The 22,213-nt window shown below is 38.6% G+C and overlaps 1 long non-coding RNA gene across 2 annotated transcripts; it reads right to left on the bottom strand.

Moving 5' to 3' along the window:
- Positions 1–4,402: 4,402 nt before the first annotated feature.
- On the bottom strand, positions 4,403–18,592 carry LOC137090529 (uncharacterized). 2 transcript variants are annotated; one of them, XR_010907883.1, is made up of 5 exons: positions 18,541–18,587; positions 18,186–18,209; positions 17,948–18,012; positions 16,384–16,465; positions 4,403–4,918 (listed from the first exon to the last, which is right to left on the bottom strand). It is a non-coding gene; the product is annotated as an uncharacterized lncRNA (long non-coding RNA). The 2 variants fall into 2 exon arrangements; XR_010907885.1 differs by lacking the exon at positions 18,186–18,209 and having other exon boundaries at positions 18,541–18,592.
- Positions 18,593–22,213: the final 3,621 nt, after the last annotated feature.

Raw genomic sequence — 22,213 nt, forward strand, 5'->3', positions numbered from 1 at the left:
GGGTCGGCTTGACGTTAATAGAGCGGAAGGTCCTTGTATGGGCCGTACGGGCTCTTCTCCCGGTAGGGTGCGCACGCGCGTGACTAGAGCGAGAGGAAATGCACGCCCATAAACACTCGCTCAGGTGGAGATCCAGTCGTCCGTGAACACTTATGTCGGTTTATAGACCGCGCCGCGCTCCACTTCATTCATCCACTTTGACATTAAGCGACTTCAACGCTTCAGCACAGCATTCCGGGAAGGCAGCGCTGCATTTGAACCGATTTGAACGCAGAAATGCTTCAGTCGCATCGCAAAGTGGATCTCCACACTCCAAGAAGTGTGTTTTTGACGGAGCCGTCCCAGCGATAAAGGATCGGTCCTGCTTTGGAAGCAGCCGGTAAGTAAGCCTGCTTCAAATGTCTGTGCTGTCGGCTATCGTCTCGTATGTAAACATCAGTAAACGGCACGATCGCGTGCTTCGTCATTCAAATGCGCTAACGGACTTCATTGCTGTTCTCTGTATAACGTTACACTAGTCTGACGTGCAAAACCGTTCTGCTTGCTACTAAGGTTTGGTCGCATACAATAGTCCATAAACCGAATCATGTCCTCATAAACTGAGAGTAAATACAGTCCATACCACAGAGACGGACGTCCTGCTGTTGCTGTTTCTATTTCAGCCTCCGAATTAGATTCTGGATCATATCTATTAGCTGAGATCGATAGCAAGGGTTTCTCCACGCTTGAGGGCGTCACCGCTTTGCGCATTCGTCATTCTTTAGCTCCGCCCACACGATACACCTCCAGGCACTCAGTATTTTCCGGAAAGACTCGGTATAGCCCATATTTCTTTTACAAATATAATAAAACTAAAGACTTTTCGGAGATATGAAAGATGCAATACTACTCTATAGGTACACAAGATTGACATGAGATTGACTGAAACTGAATGTTTCACCCCCCATTAAATGAAATAGGTTTGGCATTGGTAAATTGAGACTGGAAAAAATATAACCAGAACATCGACTCAAACTGTGCATGTGCTGTATAATATCGAGTATTATTTTAGCAAAACTAAGCACTGCTGACAGTGGAGAAAATTTCAGTCAAGTCACTGAGAAAATGTATTAGGATTTGTAAACTTTTAGTTTTCTTTTCTCTCACAAACACAACAGTTAAATTTGTACTAATCCTATTCTACAAATCAGAAAATTTATAAAATCGTATGCTCATTTTTTTTTTTTTATCAGTCAAATTAAGTAAAGTTTAAGGGGGAAAAAATCATACTCATTAAATTGACTTGTATCCCTCTCTAACACAATAATTGTAAAAGTAACTGTAGCATTTATGATAAATTAGCTACTTTTCATTTCTTGCCAAGACTGTAATTCTACAGTGCAAGGCAATTTCAGGGTGGTGCTGTTGAGTACTGATTGATTAATAATGACAAGAACATGTTTATGAGCATGTGTGTGAGGGGAACGTCACAGTGATGTGTCATATTATATCATATGCGAGATCTCACATCATCTAACAAGTAAAATTTGTCCATGGCTTCACACTTTTGATACATGTGTGCACCAAACGCAGAATAAAGGTACGGTCACACTACACTAGGGATGGGTATCGTTAAGGTTTTAATGGTATTACTACTCTTAACGATACTGCTTATCGGTCCGGTACTTTAACGGTATTCTTATCGGTACTTTTTGAGATATATATATATATACACACACACACACAATTAACAAAGATACACATTATATAGGCCTGCACAGTGCTTTAATTTCAGGAAGAATTCTAGTAGGCTAATCAAATGTAAAATAACACTGCATAGTTTATCATAGATAGGATAAATTAATGCTTATTAAAGCTGAAGTTATTCATTCAAGAGCTGCGAGTGATTTTCTCTTTGCATTTGGTTGTTTAATTTGCAGTAATTCGTCAGCATGTTTATTTACACCGCTGCCTCTTTAAGACAGATGTGCAGATCTATAGGCGACTGATAATAGGCAGATGCACTACATTTTCTCCCGACTATCCATAATAACTACGTCCATTTTAGACACAAACTGTGTTTAAGAGACTCTCCAAGCCGGTCATTTTGACATAGATGTTTGTGTTCATTTGATCGTTTAGACGCGAGTGTGAAACCGAAAGTGTAATTTGCTCGTCTCGTTGTGGGCTGTTTCGGAGCTCGCGCTGACTTGGGAACAATCTCGCACACATTTTTGTGCTTTTAATCGCTCTTTTTATTATTAAATGCATCCCACAAGTTACCAACAGTAGCTAGACTGTATTTTACAACAATCACTGATCGTGCTGATTCTGTCATTACGTTTGAGTTATATGGAGAAATGACAGCGTAGGCTACCGCTGCAAAGGGAACTAAATTGCGCTAGACATAAATATCAAAATTATAATCTTTGCCAAAGAAGCCAAAATCTAAAATAAAATCACATTATCACAATCTAGTGTAAAGTGAAACTAGGCTATATTTGAATGTTTAGTTCTGTCCTCCGTGGGCTGTCGTTTTGCGCTCGCGCTCTCTCTCTCTCTCTCTCTCTCTCTCTCTCTCTCTCTCTCTCTCTCTCTCTCGTCACGTCACGTGCATTTTCAAAAGTACCGACAGCAGAACCGATAACGTCCGAGCTTATCGATACAACGGTCTTTCAAAATTCAGCCCCGGGGCCCGTTTAATACCGGGTTTCGGTACCCATCCCTACACTACACTTTACATTACATTGACGAGAAATATTTGTATTAAAGTCAAGTAGATATTTTTTTTATATTTTGAATATACTGTTTTTAAATGTTGAATTCATGTTTATATAAAGACTGCAGAGCATGAAGTCATATCATGTTTTTTCATGTTTTTATCATTTGTTAATTTGTAGAATAGGACTTGTGCACTAGAGGATGGATACCCGACCCGAGCCCGACGGGTTCCGACGGTATCCGACGGGTCGGGCCGGGTTCGGACAGATATTTAGAAATGACGTTCGGGTTCGGGTCGGGCTCGGTCACGTCAGCGCGAAAAGGCATTGAACCTTTTAAATTTAAAACTGCTTATTATGCAAGTAGCCAATGGGCCTGTTTAACTTGATGCAATGGTTTGTTTTTGTGATTAAAATACATGCATTATATAACCCTAACATCCGTCTTCCTGCATGTGGAAATTTGTTTATGTCGTCGTGACAACAACTCGCAGCACGTGCGTGCATATTGCCCGCGGCATCCTTTTCATTCCAGTGAGCGCAACTTCAGCGCTGCTGGCAGCAGGACAGCCTTGAAGCCATCCGCAGTTGATGCAATCCTTTTTCTACATAAAACCTCGATTAGCCTAAACTTTGATGGATAGATTATGTAAATAGATCCCATGTTGCAGTTTAGGAATCACAGTTTGAGAAAATTGGTAAGATGACTTTCATTTCAATAAGCATTGAAATTGTGTTACGTTAATGTTTTGTTCTGTTAGCTTGGGCCATTTTTAGCAGACCTTTGTTCATTTAATTTCAGTTGGCTATTTGATTGGGCTCTGTGTAACGTTTGATGCCCCGTGTGCGCGCTGATGCGCTCGTCTGTAAACATTTCAGAATGCCTTCCTTACAGTTGCTTAATAAAAGCGGGATTTCCACACAAACAAACGTGCGTGTCATTAGTATATGAGGGGAAAAATAGATTTTAACTGTCGGGCACGGACATAAATATTTGAATGCCTGTCGGGCTCGGGTCGGGTTCGGTTACTGCTCTGTCGGACGCGGGTCGGGCTCGGACAGAAAAATGCGGCCCGATCCGCACTCTATTGTGCACCACCAGAAAATAATTTGAAAAGGTTTAACTGTTGTGTTCTTTGTAAGAGAAAGAAAAGTAGTTTGCAACTTCTAAAAAAAACCTTTTCTCTAACTTTAAGGGTGCTTTCACACCTGCCTCATTTAGCTCAGTTGAATCGTACTAGAGTTCGTTTTCCTTTTGGTGCGGTTCGTTTGGTCAGGTGTGAAAGCAGCAATCGCACTCGGGTGCGCACCAAAAGCGGACCAAACAAGCGTACCGAGAGCTCCTTGAAGAGCTGGTCTCTGTGCGCTTTCAAACGAACTCTGGAGCAGTTAGCTGATGGTGAGAACGTGATCCGGCCTCGAACAGAACCAACTGCAAAAGTACTGATAATATTTTGACTAAACCAGCTGCCGTAGTTAGCTGCGCTGACATTATGTGCATGACATTATTACCTGATAGATCGTTGGCAATATTTTCGGAATGAGCATGTCAGAGTTAAGAATAATTAATGCACGCCTCCGCTTGAAGTGACGAGTGATGCGCGCTCGCCATTTACAGTGCATTAGGGCGTTGTTTTCAAGTCGCATTCGCGCTTCATTATTGAAAGGTATTGTTTGCATACTGTGGTTAATACACAATATGTAGTAGATTATGGCCAGGGACAAAACCAGCCCGCAGTCGTCTCTCCATAGTGTTATTATAGTTTGCTGGCTTTTCCTCTTCTGTTGGAATTTTCCCACAAAGTAAATTCTGACCAATCGAAAAGCAGTTTAGGTAATACACCATGGCCAATGAGTGATGTGGATGTTGTCACGTGTTTCAACTGGTTCGGACCAAAGCAATCAGTGTGGTGTGAAAAGGAACCAAAAAAGCTGTAAAATGCAACAATGTATTATTTAATTGTTTGGCCTTGGTTCGGACCAAATTAACTGAACTAGAGATGTGAAAGCACCCTAAGTGCACTGATGTGTGACTATTCTTTACAACTACAAATCCCACTGTCACAGGTGTTCAGTTTTTCTATAATAATACCCTCACAGAACAGGGTAGCAATCAGCCATCCATGCAAAAGCAGAGGTCAGTGTGGTGGACTGTTGGTACATCTGTCCAGGCCAACATTTGATGTCTTCATGCCTTCAACTGGGGATTCCCAGAGAACCTGTAACAAAAATAGTACAGTTCAAAATCCATTGTACATACCAGGGTTTCCGTTGTCCGGTAATTACCGGACATTGGCCGGGAAAAAAATTAAATGTCCGACAAAATGAAATCTTTTCGGTCAAATTGTCAGATTAAAACTGCCTCTTATCGATACCGTAAGCCTGCGACGTGATGCCCTCGCTGTCATGACAGCGCTCCATGGCTATGGAGGATTGCAATTCTCCACAGCCTGCGAAGTCCTCATATGTGATTTCAGCGAAATGTATCCAGAGTGGACCAACTCGCCAAGATAGCCTGTGTAATCCCTGTCTCGAGTGTTCCTGCAGAGAGGGGGTTCTCGCTGCAGAATCGGATAAAGACGAAGCAGCGAAGTCGCCTTGCGAAGAACAAGGTTACGCGGCTTATGCGCATTGCAAGTTGTGGAGAGACACTGGGAACTTTTGATTTTAAGTCGGCAACTGCACAATTCAGCACTGCAAAAAAGCGTAAAAAGTAGCCAAATGACACAAGACAAGGTTATACGCCTAGTCATTTGTTTGTTCAAGTTCATCTGACAAGGAGTCATTTCACACGGTGGCCGATTGAAATGTTACCAACTAAATGAGACATACTGAGTTTACAATTAAATTTTCTTGAGTAAAAACAATGCTATATTCAGATATTTTATGTTGGTTTGTCAAAATGAGCTTTGGCATGCATATGATATGCACTATAAGGCGAATTAAGAGGGGGGTAGCATTGCTGATACAATGTTATATCAGATTTAAAATATGTACAATAACAATTGCAGAAAAATGTGTATTAAGATGTCCGGAAATCAATTAAATAGTTCATTTATTGATAAAGATCTCATTTAATTATTGCATCTAAACACAATAGTGTTGTGCCAAGATTTTTCACGTGAATAAAGGCAAATAGATTTGCACACTTTGCTTATAATCCCTGGTCTAGTCTGTTAAACTTGTCAGAAGTTCTCGTTTCTAATCTGCCCTCGTAGCCTATTTTTTCTCTCATCAAAACCGAATACCATCAGTGGTTGTACATCTAGAGCAGGGAAAGTTTTTGTGCATTTTGTTTCGTGATCTGACCGGAACAAACAGAAAGTCTCTGCAACGCCGTTAAGCATCTCCCTATTGACAGAAATCAGAGAGTGAGGGGGAGAAGTGAGGAAAGATGTTTCGGCCGGGACTTTTTACTGCGCCGAGCCGAAGTACTCTCAGAAGTGCTAATCCGCCATACATTATAGTTCTCCTTTTTAATCCGATTAGAGAAGTACCACGTTTTATTTTGTCACCATACTTGATCGTTCAACTACTCGTGTAACTGTATTTAAATAGGGGAAACGTGGAGGTGTTTGGTACTTCTAACTTGATCTCTGTTTGGTTCCATAGTGAATGAACTGGGCTTAGTGGGCTAAGCTAAATGCTATCAGATCATTACTGCGTGTCAGAGAGATTAAGTGCACGCACTGAGACGAGAGAGGTATGTATCAACTCGTTTAAGTTAAGGGAATAACATGGTTTAATATGAAAAAGCGGTGAAGTAACCCTTTAAATAATAGCTAATGTACAGGCCTGCAGAAAGGTACAGCAATTGAATAAAGTAATCAGATGTTTTTTCCTAAAACGTTCGATTTTGACATCTTAATTTCAAAAGACTATATCTTAAAAGTGATAAAAGATAGAAACGTTCTGTAAATTAGAGAAATATTAAGGAGGACCCTAAGTTTATGTAGAGATTACATTTTCCCATCTAATTTGCATATTATGACGTCATAACGTGGGGGCCATCTTGGATTATAGAATTTTTAATTCTATAATAATTTTGGATTATAGAATGTTTAAATGATAAAATGCAGCACTTCTTTCCCCCCAAAATGTCCCTCACCTTCTGTGTGCTATATTGCACAATACTGAATGTTCAGGTAAATAGTAAATAGTAAACAAACTGTGTAAATCATTACAAATAAATGGTAGAAACAAACCGAATGCATGTAGCGGTTTGCCTTTTGCTGTAGAGATTTCCCATTTACTACATACAGTAAGCACTCTGATTGCATATATGGGGCACATATATATTATATATTATGCATAATAGCCCCTCTGCCCCGTGTCACAGCGCGTCTGCTCGTGTCGAGTGCACAGCCAGTGTTCCCTAGTGAAAAAAAGTATACTTTGTTGTATTTCAAATATATTCTCTTTTCCGATAGTATAGTAGAAATATACTTACAAAAAATGTACCATTTCTAAATATATAAAAAATATATTAGCATCATATTTCACAATACAGCTTTTAACACACTTTAAAATAATTGTATTTTAGTATATTTTCTAAAAATATATTTTAGAAAAATATACTTTTAATGAAAGTTCAGTGTACTTTTGTAAAGTGTACTTATTTGAACATTACTTTAAAATATATTTTTTATATATTTTCAACTTATGCTCAAAATTATTTGTTAACAATGCACTAAAAGCATATTTTAAAAATACATAATTAATATCATAAAGCTGTATAAAAAGTTATAAATACTGTTTAAGGTTATTTATTCATGCTTAACTGTTCAAGCTTAACCCTAGTGAAAAAAAAATACTTTATTGTATTTCAAATATATTCTCTTTTCCGATAGTATATTAGAAATATACTTACAAAAAATGTACCATTTCTAAATATATAAATATATATTAGCATCATATTTCACAATACAACTTTTAACACACTTTAAAATAATTGTATTTTAGTATATCTTCTAAAAATATATTTTAGAAAAATATACTTTAAATGAAAGTTCAGTGTACTTTTGTAAAGTGTACTTATTTGAACATTACTTTAAAATATATTTTTTAAATATTTTAAACTTATGCTCAAAATTGTCATTGTTAACAATGCACTAAAAGCATATTTTAAAAATACATAATTAATATCATTAAGCTGTATAAAAAGTTATAAATACTGTTTAAGGTTATTTATTCATGCTTAACTGTTCAAGCTTAAGCATTAATAAATAAGTGATAATAAATTATTATTATATAAATAAATTATTATATGGACTAAAAGCCCATTTTTAAATGCAGTGTATGCTATAAGCCCTACTTTAGTTGTGATTTAAGTGTAAATATGTTTAATAAGTTTACACTGGCAAAGAAGAATCCAACAGCACACTTAAAATACAACGCAAGAAAATATGAGTTAAATAGTGGTTTCTTATCGGAATTCAAATGTCTTTTCATTGATCTGTGACCAATCAGATTGTGTTGCTCAAGGCCTGCAGCCAATCAGAGGCAGAGCTGCTGACGGTACTCGTCCTTATGACGCTCACTCGCGGGAGGTTTGCAGCCTTGCAGGTGAAGTACAATGTTGCGTTACATTAATTATTTAATAAAACACTGAGAGCGGAAAGTACATTGCTCATTCTTCGGACCAGTTCAATTACGTCACATCACTGCCTGACCTTGATGATAAACTGTTTTGGAATAAAATGGCCAAACGTTACGCGATCCCGAAAAGCACCGGAAAAAGTCCTTCTGTTTGGAGGTAAGTTAATATGTAATGTCACTAAACGGGAATAAAAAGTTGAATGAACATGCACTTGACCTTATCTCGTATATTCTGTTAACAGATAGCGTTCTTCACGAGTGTTTGCTGTCAACTGTCCCTGTGTAAGCGGCTATCAGACGCAAGTGTAATGAGCAGCTCACCAGAAAATTGAATATAATGTGTAATTTATATGTATAGAGATGGTCAGTGGAATTAGTTCAATGATATGTTTTCCAACATCTTCCAGTGTTAATTTAATGAAAAACATAGTAGTTTATTTTGTTTAGCTTTGCTGAAACCATGTGAAACCATTTATAAAAATCGTTGGGCTTGTTTAATGAAATGTCTCTTCATTAGTTATGTGTGTTAGATTTCATTAATTTATTGCAATGTCCTTGAAAACAAATGCATTCAACATTGGGAAAGTAAGTCAGTAAGTAATTCATTAAAATGTAAGGAAGCACATTAAAATACTGTAATGTGTGACATTATGTAATTCAAAGTATATTGTACAATGTATAGCTAAGTAATAACACATTGTATTGCTATTGACTACAAAGTGTATATTTTTAGTCATTTGAATGAGTCAAGGTTAATAAAATATATATTATATTCAAAGTATATTGTTTGTGTGTTCTGAATGTACTAGTAATTAATTTGTAATTTATTAAAACACAAATAAAGTATGCTATAACACAAAGTTTACTTATAATACAAATAAAGTGTACTATAACACGAATAAAGTATACTTATAATACAAATAATATATACTTAACACAAATAAAATATACTTATAATACAAATAAAGCACATTTAATATCACTAAAGCATGTAATTAGTCATTATACTTAAAGTGTACTAAGTATACTTAAAGTTGTTCCAATTTAGCACACAAAAGTATACTAAATACACTTAAAGTTGTGCTTTAACACAATTTAATTACAACTTAAATATACTTAGTACAAAATTAGTTGTGTCAAAATAGCACACTTCAAGTTAACTAGTCATTAACACACTTCAAGTATACTGAAAATGAGTCTGGCCGCAAGTATACTTAGTATACTTTTTTTTCACTAGGGAAGCATTAATAAATAAGTGATAATGAATTATTATTATATAAATAAATAATTATATGGACTAAAAGCCCATTTTAAAATATATGCAGTGTATGCTATAAGCCCTTCTTTAGTTGTGATTTAAGTGTAAATATGTTTAGTAAGTTTACACTGGCAAAGAAGAATCCAACAGCACACTTAAAATACAACGCAAGAAAATATGAGTTAAATAGTGGTTTCTTATCGGAATTCAAATGTCTCTTCATTGATCTGTGACCAATCAGATTGTGTTGCTCAATGCCTGCAGCCAATCAGAGGTAGAGCTGCTGACAGTACTCGTCCTTATGACGCTCACTCGCGGGAGGTTTGCAGCCTTGCAGGTGAAGTACAATGTTGCGTTACATTAATTATTTAATAAAACACTGAGAGCGGAAAAAGTACATTGCTCATTCTTCGGACCAGTTCAACTACGTCACATCACTGCCTGATCTTGATGGTGATGATAAACTGTTTTGGAATAAAATGGCCAAACGTTACGTGATCCCGAAAAGCACCGGAAAAAGTCCTTCTGTTTCGAGGTAAATAATATAATAAGTTGAATAAACATGCACTTGACCTTATCTCGTATATTCTGTTAACAGATTGCGTTCTTCACGAGTGTTTGCTGTCAACTAGTCGATGACGTCGACTACGGAAATACGTCGACGTTCGTGAAATGCGTCGACGCGTCGTGTCAGACGTTCATCTCGCGTAATGTTGGCTTCTGCTCCTGGTTCTATCACAAAAACCTAGACCGCGAATATCAAAAGTATGGGAATACTTTAAACAGAGGCTAAACAGTGTTTCCCACACATAGACTAATTTGTGGCGGACTGCCACATAATCAATAACGGCCGCCACATTCGTCATTCATTCATTTTTACGCTATTTAAAAGACGCACGCATATTCGTTTAGCTGCATTTCCTTAAATTCTCTCTCCGCCCTTTTGCGCGTCTACTCACTCACACACACACACGTTGCATTCAACCGTAAAACAAGTTTTATTGCATTTTGGCGCATTTAGTATGACATAGCTTTTAAAACCAGAGCAGTTGAATAACAGAGTTGCGACAAGCCTTACTCACGCGGCAGCGCGCGGTCACGGCGCTCATTTAATTCTAAACAAACCAGCGCGGTGTCAATTAATACAGACCAGTGTTTCCCAACCGGGATCCCGAGCAAAAGTTGCGGAGACGCACTACACTTCGGTTCATCTCGCATCTGATGACGCATCTTTAATATGGGTTGTAACTTGAAAATAATGCTGTATGTATGTTTCTGTCGATGGATACACGTGCTGACTCCTCAGGTATACACTACAACAACAGCGATAATAAAAGAAAAACGTGGGCAAAACGGTCTCTCTTTGTAAACTTTATAAAACGCATGCGAGTGCTGCTGTACGTCCGAATATGAGCAGTCATTTTCACCGTCATCACCCCCGTGTAGCCAGGAGACTCGAATGAGAAGATCTGTCTTTGTGCACTCGTCCCAAAGCGCGCAAATATTGAGTTATCTTTCAAATCCTGTGCTTAACCGGACAAACTCACAAAAAGTATGTCAAAATGTCATAGCCTACTCTATGCCTTAAGTGAACTTTATACAGAAAATACGACGACTATCTGTGGGTCTTAAAGGGGCAGTAGCATTCACTGCTGTCTGTTTAATGTCAAACAAAAGATAAAGACATCACTCACTGCTCCTGACTGAACAGCTTTTGTAAGTTTAATAAGGATTATTTTTTTAAATTTTAAACAGTTAAATGTGTGGTTATTTTACTTTTGATTACTTAATTCCATTTCTCTACCTAAAAACTAATGTTAGACCTACCTGAAAATCCTGAAAAGCATTGTTTATTTTATTCTCATCTTTGCTCAATAGTATTTATTTGTGCTGCTGCTTCTATTTAAGTTATCTGTTCTTATTTTCTTTATTTTCATTTGACAGTAGTCCTTTTTCCCCTGAACATAGCAAATACCGAACTGTACTGAAACGTGAACCTAAAACCGTGATACAAAGTGAACTGTGAGCAGTCTGTACTGTTACACCTCTAGCGTAACTTATGCGAGGGGGTGCCACCGAATTTTGAAAAATTTCAAAGGGTAAAAAAATTAATCGTTAGATTAGTCGACTAATCGAAAAATAATCGTTAGATTAGTCGACAGAAAAAATAATTGTTAGTTGCAGCTCTACTGTCAACTGTCCCTGATGATGTGTACGCGGCTATCAGACGCAAGTGTAATGAGCAGCTCACCAATTGAATATAATGTGTAATTTATATGTATAGAGATAGTCAGTGGAATTAGTTCAATGATATGTTTTCCAACATCGTCCAGTGTTAATTTAATGAAAAACATAGTAAGTTAATTTTGTTTAGCTTTGCTGAAACCATGTGAAACCATTTATAAAAATCGTTGGGCTTGTTTAATTAATGAAATGTCTCTTCATTAGTTATGTGTGTTAGATTTGATTTAATTTATTGTAATGTCCTCGAAAACAAATGCATTCAACATTGGGAAAGTAAGTCAGTAAGTATTTCATTAAAATGTAAGGTAGCACGTTAAAATACTGTATTGTATCATCTCCGCGTGTATGTCTACGCCTAAACGAAACATCATCTCCGCGTGTATGTCTACGCCTAAACAAACCATCATCTCCGCGTGTATGTCTACGCCTAAACGAACCATCATCTCCGCGTGTATGTCTACACCTAAACGAACCATCATCTCCATGTGTATGTCTACGCCTAAACGAACCATCATCTCCGCGTGTATGTCTACGCCTAAACGAACCATCATCTCCGCGTGTATGTCTACGCCTAAACGAACCATCATCTCCGCGTGTATGTCTACGCCTAAACGAACCATCATCTCCACGTGTATGTCTACGCCTAAACGAACCATCATCTCCGCGTGTATGTCTACGCCTAAACGAACCATCATCTCCGCGTGTATGTCTACGCCTAAACGAACCATCATCTCCGCGTGTATGTCTACGCCTAAACAAACCATCATCTCCGCGTGTATGTCTACGCCTAAACGAACCATCATCTCCGCGTGTATGTCTACGCCTAAACAAACCATCATCTCCGCGTGTATGTCTGCGCCTAAACGAACCATCATCTCCACGTGTATGTCTATGCCTAAACAAACCATCATCTCCGCGTGTATGTCTACGCCGTGTGATTCCGCGTGTATGTCTACGCCTAAACGAACCATCATCTCCACGTGTATGTCTATGCCTAAACAAACCATCATCTCCGCGTGTATGTCTGCGCCTAAACGAACCATCATCTCCACGTGTATGTCTATGCCTAAACAAACCATCATCTCCGCGTGTATGTCTACACCTTAACGAACCATCATCTCCGCGTGTATGTCTGCGCCTAAATGAACCATCATCTCCACGTGTATGTCTATGCCTAAACGAACCATCATCTCCGCGTGTATGTGTACGCCGTGTGATTCTGCCAACCTGATCTGACAGAATTAATATTTATAGCCTAATTTTATAATTTGGAGCAACTAACTCCTACCATAACCTCCTACCATAAACCTACCCACTCTCAACAATATAAAACACGTAACAGGCAAATAAATGTACAGTCACAGGTATTTACTGCAAAAACGGACCAAAAACAGTATAAAAGTATAAACTCATGTTTCATTCCAAGTCTTCTGAAGTCAGACGATATCTCCATGTGAAGAACAGAGTTGATCTTAATGTTTTAGTCGTTTAAATGATCATCGGGCCCCTTCGTGAACAGAACACACACGCACTCGTTAATATTTCTGATTCAAATGATACACGAGACGACAATGATGAGAATGATGCGATCGGTCACGAGACACACGAGAGCCAATGGCATTTTACAATCAAAGCTGACGTAATAACGCAATTGGTCACGAGACACACGACAGCCAATGCTGTCAAAGCTGACGTGACGGTTCTTCCGGCGGCAATATTTGAAATGTATTAATCTTTTGCGGATGGAGTCGACGTTCTGATCGCTTTTGAGGATTTTCTTCACACAAATCAATCGTTTGGCCTCGGAACACTTGGAGTATTTGTACTTTCTGAATAAATTGTGCCTGCAGTCGTATCTGCCTGTTATTCTGTTTTTATAATACACAAATGGGCAGGTTTAGGGAAGAGTTTGAGTTACGCCTTCAAAATGTGTCTGAATATGTGTGTGTGTCCACAAGGTAAATGGATTAATAAACATACTAAATTATGTTTTTTTGAAAATGTAAAAATGCAGAATGTTTCTTGTGATGGGTAGGTTTAGGGACTGTGTGTGTGTGATGGGTAGGTTTAGGGGCTGTGTGTGTGAGATGGGTAGGTTAAGGGGCTGTGTGTGTGATGGGTAGGTTTAGGGGCTGTGTGTGTGTGATGGGTAGGTTTAGGGGCTGTGTGTGTGAGATGGGTAGGTTAAGGGGCTGTGTGTGTGATGGGTAGGTTTAGGGGCTGTGTGTGTGTGTGATGGGTAGGTTTAGGGGCTGTGTGTGTGAGATGGGTAGGTTAAGGGGCTGTGTGTGTGATGGGTAGGTTTAGGGGCTGTGTGTGTGTGTGATGGGTAGGTTAGGGGCTGTGTGTGTGATGGGTAGGTTTAGGGGCTGTGTGTGTGTGATGGGTAGGTTTAGGGGCTGTGTGTGTGTGATGGGTAGGTTTAGGGGCTGTGTGTGTGTGTGTGTGTGTGTGATGGGTAGGTTTAGGGGCTGTGTGTGTGTGATGGGTAGGTTTAGGGGCTGTGTGTGTGTGATGGGTAGGTTTAGGGGCTGTGTGTGTGATGGGTAGGTTAAGGGGCTGTGTGTGTGATGGGTAGGTTAAGGGGCTGTGTGTGTGTGATGGGTAGGTTAAGGGGCTGTGTGTGTGTGATGGGTAGGTTAAGGGGCTGTGTGTGTGTGATGGGTAGGTTTAGGGGCTGTGTGTGTGTGATGGGTAGGTTAAGGGGCTGTGTGTGTGTGATGGGTAGGTTAAGGGGCTGTGTGTGTGTGATGGGTAGGTTTAGGGGCTGTGTGTGTGTGATGGGTAGGTTTAGGGGCTGTGTGTGTGTGATGGGCAGGTTTAGGGGTAGGGGCAGTGTAGGGGGCTAGAAAGAAACGGCATTGATAAACACGCTAAAAAGCGATTATGCGTCTTTATAGCACGCCAAAATGGCATACGAATTGGCGTGTCATACATACGCCATTTCATGAGATCAGTCTGCACAGAGACAGATCTTCTCAAAGCGCACGTGAGTTCTCATTCGTGTCTTCTGGCTCTACACGCGGGTGATGACGGTGAAAATGACTGGTCATATTCGAACATACGGCAGCACTCGCATGCATTGAACAAAGTTTACAAAGAGAGACCGCTTTGCCCGTTTTTCTTTTATTATCGCTGTTGTTGTAGTGTATAACTGAGGAGCCAGTACGTGTATCCATCGACAGAAACAGAAACAAAGCATCATTTTCAAGTTATAACCCATATTATATAGTTCGGCCCTATTGTTACGGTGAAAGTCTTTCGGTGGCCGAAAATTTGGTGCATCCCTACTAAATAATAATGACTTCTATAGTGATGGGCGATTTTAAAACACTTCTTCCTGAAGCATCGGAGCATATCGATTCATGATTCGGATTGCGTGTCAAACCGCCAAACTGCTGAAATCACGTGACTTTGACGATCCGAATCATGATTCGATACTGATTCATAACGGTTCGAAGCTTCAGGAAGCGGTGTTTTGAAATCAGCCATCACTATATAAGTCGTTATTTTGCTTTTTTTGCGGACAAAAACTATTCTCATCGCTTCATAAAATGATTGTAGAATAACTGTAGTGAGATTTTTCATTTTTGGGTGAACTAACCCATTAAATTCATATAACAAGATTATAACAGATAATTCCATTAGATTTTGAAAAATGTAATTCAATTTTGTGGAAAAGTTTTCCTTAATTTAAGTTCGTTCAATAGCTTTGTTTTTGAGTGTATTTTCCAGACTAACAATGTAACATTAAACCTATCAAAATAAATTAAAGGGATAGTTCACCCAAAAATGAAAATGTGATGTTTATCTGCTGACCCGCAGGGCATCTGAGATGTAGGTGTGTTTGTTTTCTCAGTAGAACTCAAATGAAGATTTTTAACTCAAATGAAGATTTTTAACTCAACCGCTGCTCGTATGATGCATGTCAATGGGGTGTATTGACATGCATTATACGAGCGATATTAATCCATATTAAACCATGTGGCTCGTGGCTACACATCGAAACGATCGGTTTCTGTGATAAACACAACTGTATGTGTTATTTTTTTACCTCATATAAGACGAATCTCATTTAGGATGAGTAGGTCAAAATCCCGGCGCAAACGTAGATGCCTCATTCGACCGATCCATGCAGGCACTAATAAGGCATATATCTATGATCGCACCGGGTTTTGACCTTCTTAGATGGAACTAATGGCGTTGGGAATGCTAGATGAGATTCGTCTGATATGAGGTAAAAAATAACACAAATACTGGTGTGCTTCTCACAGAAAGTGATCGTTTTGTGTTTTAAGACATCAATGTGTCGCCACGTGCCGCTGTGTTTAATATGGATTCGTATGTCTGTGTGTGTTTTACTCTCATAGAAATACACCCCATGACATGCATTATATGAGCAACAGCTGAGTTAAAAATCTTCATTTGTGTTCTCCTGAAGAAATAAACACACCTACATCTCGGAAGCCCAGCAGATAAACAGCACAGTCTAATTTTTTGAGTGAACTATACCTTTAATACAGATTGAAGCCTGTTGTTTTCAGTCTTTTGATCTGGGATAGTGGCAGCTATTGGGAAACTCACCATCTTCATGTACTAATTGTAGATGTCATCAAGGCCTTGTCCTGAAGAATCTCAGCACCAAACGCTGGGCTTTATATCTGATCTGGTAATAAGAGCACAGCAATAACTGTAAGAACTCTAATGATATCTTTACCCTCTGACACTGTATTGTGATATAATTCAAACATTTTAGAGGCTAATAGTATGAGCAGTGAGTACGCGGAAAAATAACTTAAATGCCTAAAGTTGTTGACCACCTGAACCACTAGGGGTGTCAACAATAATCGATTCGGCGATGCATCGCGATGCGGGGCATGAACGATTCAGCATCGATGCGGCAAAGTGCCATAATCGATTATGTCACTGTTTATTTTCTGGCGGACAATAAAGTTGTGAAGTTTCAAATACTTCCGGTTCCGGGAGAATAAGCACAACAACAACAACAAGCAAAATGGCTGAGGCGGAGGGAGATGACCACGATAGACGGGTTATTAAAAACGCGCTCAAAGCTTGGAAAGCGGACATCTAGGCACATTTCGGATTTTATGAAGTGAATGGGAAACTAGACAAGTCTTACGCGGTGTGTAAAATCTGCCACACTAAAATTAAGCACGTTGGCAATACAACTAACTTTACGAACCATGTCGATTGTTGGCATCCTGAGTTAACTTCAACAACAACAACACAAAATGTCAACACATCCCAGCCAAGAATTGACGAGTCGCTAGTGTCAACATTGCCACACAACTCCAAGAGAGCAAAGAGGATCACACGAACGGTGGCATGTTTTATAGCGAAGGATCTACGACCCTATTCTGTGGTAGAAAATGCAGGGTTTCGCCACATGCTTAAAACAATTGAGCCCCGGTATAAGTTAACCGACAAGAGCTACCTTCACTGATTCCGTGCTTCCCGCATTGTACATTTAATATTTGCACAGGACTTCAGGATGTGCCCTGTCTTAGAGCTGCTATTTCACTGTGTGTAAAAACAAAACAAAAACAAAAAGCACTGAAAGCTGTGATTTTGATTGTTTTCTTTTTCAGGTTTGAAAATGCCATATCCAATACCATGTACCATTTAAATTGATTTAATTACATTTGATTTTATTTAATAACTTTTATGTCAAAGATACAGGAGACACATAGCAGCCAATAAAATCTGTTGTTTAATATCTGCTTGTATTGCCTCATGACTGATGAAAAATGTGCCTTGTGTGCAGTAGAATTTTGATGCATCGCAATGCATCGTAGAATCGAATTGAATCGAATCGTTACCTGGTGAATCGTAATCGAATCAAATCGTGAAGGCAGTGCCAATGCACACCCCTATGAACCACAGTCAGCATTTAAAGTATTTAAGTATTTAGTAAAAGTATTTAAGACCATAACATCCTGTTATCATAATAGTTGATCTTAAATACAAACTATAACACATTACATTTGTCACCTTGTCTAATTTTGCTGATTATTTTACCCTAAAGGCTTTTCAGACGGTCTCACTGTAACAACATGGAGTTAATGTTTTTAAAATGTACAGACCCCCAACTTTTGAACAGTAGTATAATTTTTGAGGTTTTGCTTACCAGTCATCTAGTTTTTAGCCTGAGATTTTCTTCAACAGGAGTGCAGGCCATCAGCATGGAAGAATCTAGGAACATAAACAGTTTATCACAGAGATATAATGTCAGGCTTATTAGAAGGAGACAAGCTAGAGCAGAGGTGAAACGCAGATAAGTAGAATATGCAGAGTATACATACAATAATTTCTTAACATAATTTGTTTTAGGCTTACTTCATTTTACATTGCTCAGTGTTACTTACGTGTGGTTGTCAGAACCTTGCAAACTGCAATAAAAAAATAATTTTGCATAAGAAAATAACATGCATGGTGATATAGGTAAAATATTTTGTATGGTAACACTTTGGTATGGGAAACATTCACTTAACTTTTGCCTCAAATACATAATTTACTGCTTAATAGATAGTAAGGTAGTTGTTGTAGCGTTTAAGTTTAGTTAGATACCAGGAAGAATTTAGGGATGTTGTAGTATAAGGTCATGCATTAATATGTGCTTAATAATACTAATAAACAGCAAATGTGCAAGCTAAGAATTGTTCACTTTACTAAAGTGTTACCTTTTGTAGAAAAAATACGAAAGATTTAATGAGATTTTACCCTTCTCTGTCAGCAGCCCATGGGACCATCCTTTGCCTCCGTTGTTGTATTTTAATTTTTTTTACTGAAATCACAGGAGGGAAAAATTGAACGTAATTGGTATTAAATAATTAAACATTAAATGTAATTTATGTAATTTGTTTACCGTGAAAGATCATTTCATTTGATTTTGGCGTTTCCTGTAATAACATTAACAGTAACTTATAGTTAGGTTAAATAAATTAGCTCACTTCCAATAACCCATTGACAGACTACCAGCAAATCTAAAAAAAACGATCAAAGCCTCTCTTCTGCACATAAAGACGTGATTAAAAACTCACTTTCATTAGAGCTAAAGTATATTAGCAAACTGTTCTGAAAACGGTTGAGATGCTAACGGACTTTTTCAAAGACACTGAACAATTTTAATAAAGTAAATATTCGACAGAAGCGTGTCAATTACAAGTAAGAAACGTGTACGGAACAGTTTTATATTATTTGTGTAATGTTTAGGGACTAAACTTACCTGAAAGCAGCGAAAATAACAGGCGCGTGTCCGGCCCGTTTCCATGGTAACTTCCAGTGTTTGACCGTTCAACGCGCACGCCCGTCAAAGTCACGCAGCAGCATTACATAAATAAACACGTACATTACCAATTTAATGAACAGTCAGTTTATTTAGCAGATGATGACAAATGTTCAGACAGTTTGGCAACTTAAAAAACTTTGGCACAAGAGTATGACCATTTCTGACTAAAAACTGTGAGGAATTCTTGGAATCAAGAAGTGAAAACTGCGATTACAAACTGCCTGCTTCTTTTCTGATTTCCTCAAGTGAAAATTTACCTAAAACACACATTCCCATCACAGATCTCAAACTTTGCCTTTTGACTTGACCTTCAGTAACAGTTTTTACTCAAACATCGAAACAATCACACACACACACACACACACTCACTCAGGTCGCATTCCTCTCAAGTTCGCTGCTGCTGCACTAAATGTTTATTTCAGGAGGAAGACGCCAGAAAAAACGCTCAAGTAGCGCTCAGCCCGATGAGAACAATACAGAAATGAGTCTGTTGCTTTATCAAACTGTATAAAGTGTGTGTGATGGTGTGTAAATATGAGGAGAAATACCGCGAACTTGTCGACTCACCTCAGAGACTCGCCGCTGAAACTCAATGGGGGAGGGGCGCCCGCGCGAGCGGCGACGTCATCGACCGACAACAGTAGATATTTTTGTTGTTATTGTTGTTGTTGTAAAAACTGTTGTTTAGAGTTCATTGTAATTGTTGTTCTCCATTAAGCCTCTATTGTGAATGGTGACTAAACAAAATGTTGAAGTGTATTTGGAAAGACAGAGCAATCTCATTTAATGTCAGTCATGTGTGGTGGGTGAATATTTATTATGCAATTAAATACACTATTAAGCTTTTTAAAACATGTAAAGCTAAAAACAAAACACACACACACACACACACACACACACACACACACACACACACACACACACACACACACACAAACAATTGGACATGGATCTTTAACCTAATATATAAAAAACACCTACATATAAAATATCCAATGGCACATTTAATAGCATAATTATCCTTGTGTATCATGAATAAAATTGGTACTTGTGATCATGATTCTATAGAAAGTCCAGCTCCAAAAATAGCATCACAGCAAAAACAGCTGCACTTATTACTGTTTGACTTTAAGTGATTTTTTTTTTCTTTTCTGTAAAGGTGCTAATTTAAAGACTCAATGAAGAGTTAAAGGCACAATATGTAAGATTTGATCAGCTATTTTAATTTCAGGACACCGAGCGCTTCATTGCGTCACCTGTCAGTGATGTCATTGTAGCAGGGATATGTTGTTACACCAGATTATAAATCATTTTCATTATTTTCCGTTTTATTTGTTATTAATTTAATATTTGTTTTGGGGGGATTTTATTTTGAAAACTGCGTGCTACTGAGGTGTATGTACGTCGGCTGACGTCATGCGTGAGTGCGGGGTTCAAATCGCTGTGCAATCGGAAGTTCGCCCTCTTTTCTGCGATGACACTTGAGAGGAGAGGTGCGATTTCATGAGCTCCGCATATCAAATGTTATATTGCATTAAGTGTTCATGTCATGTTCATATGATCAAATGTTAGAGAGAATTTTATGTGATGTTATATTTGATTGAGTTTTATGAGTTATCAACTGAGAAATGTTTATTTGAGTGCTTCTAGCAAGTGAATAGTGCATTGCGTGAAATGGCGTCGAAGTGTGTGCGTCACGTGTGAGATGTGTTAGTGGCCAAGTGGCTAACGCATTGATCTTTATTTTTCTATATTCATATATGGGTAAATACAAATTGGTAAATAATAGAATTATATGTAGAAACAGAGATATGTATGTATGAGTAAGTCTATTTTAGACTATTCATCTATGTTATACATTATATTCAGTGTTTTGAGGTTAACTATCCGATGTACTTAACATGCATTTTGTGGTTAACAGGCACAGCTAAGAGAAGCCAGATAACAGTGCCTGTCTGTTTGTGTGTTTTATCACACAGGTATGTTAATATGAATTCCAGAAACACAGTAATGCTGTTTTGTATTATTATATAAGAATGAGAGGATTGTACATTCATTTTTATAATTATGAATGTGTATTACTCATACTATTGCATATAATGTGTATGTTTGTTGCAAATTGTGTGTGTTGCTCTTTTCTGCGATGACACTTGAGAGGAGAGGCACAGCTAAGAGAAGCCAGATAACAGTGCCTGTCTGTTTGTGTGTTTTATCACACAGGTGCTGAAAATAAATCGCCTTTTGAGAAACCAGATTTGTGTGAAACAATATTCTTCCTTACATTACATCAAAAATTAAACACAACGCAGAGGAACAACCACTACAAAACTGGTGCCGTGACCCATCGAATGGTTGATCGTTGTTGACCACCGGGACTGCTGACGTGGCGTGTGCCTGGCGCTGAGGGGAGCTGGAGGCGAGACGGGACTTCTGTCATCTGTTGCTGTTTCGTCGGTGGTGTTCGGATGTCGGATGGATTGAGCTGTGTCTAGGAGGAGGCTGCTGACGCTCTGTTGAGGAAATTCGACGCTGAAGACGGAGGTGGGCGAAGTGCAGACGGTTGGACTGGTGAGTTGTGACTGAACTGGTGCGAGTGAGCAGCGTGCTGGATCATCGGAGGGTTGCATTCTAACCTGTTTTGACTGAACTGTGACTGGAGGCACTTCGCATCATCAACATTTTTTTTTGGAGGACTGAGACAAAAGTGAACACCGCCTTAAACGAGCGTTAAAGGACTTTTTTTTATTATTATTTTTTTTCTCTCATTTACTGAGTTTAAATGGGTTCATTACCATTGTTTTATTTTGTTTAATATGTTTGTCTTTTGAGAGTTTTCTGACACCTGAGTGAAATGGCTGCCAAACGAAGTGATTTGGGGTGGGACAATACATTTACAGCTGGTAGAGGGCGGGGCTGTCTTTTGAATACGCCTGACAGAGCAAGGCTGTTTGAAGATCCTGAGTATTGTAGTACAGGTCGGGGTACAGCAATTGGTCTTTCCCCCAATGACGGAGTTAGAATGTGTGGTAGTCCACTCGCTGCAGCCAGTAACTATGAGTTCGCTCCTCAGGAGTCAGAAATGTCTAATCAAATGAGTAACCTCAT

Source organism: Pseudorasbora parva, chromosome 2 (assembly GCF_024679245.1).
Source record: "Pseudorasbora parva isolate DD20220531a chromosome 2, ASM2467924v1, whole genome shotgun sequence".
Classification (NCBI taxonomy): domain Eukaryota; kingdom Metazoa; phylum Chordata; class Actinopteri; order Cypriniformes; family Gobionidae; genus Pseudorasbora; species Pseudorasbora parva.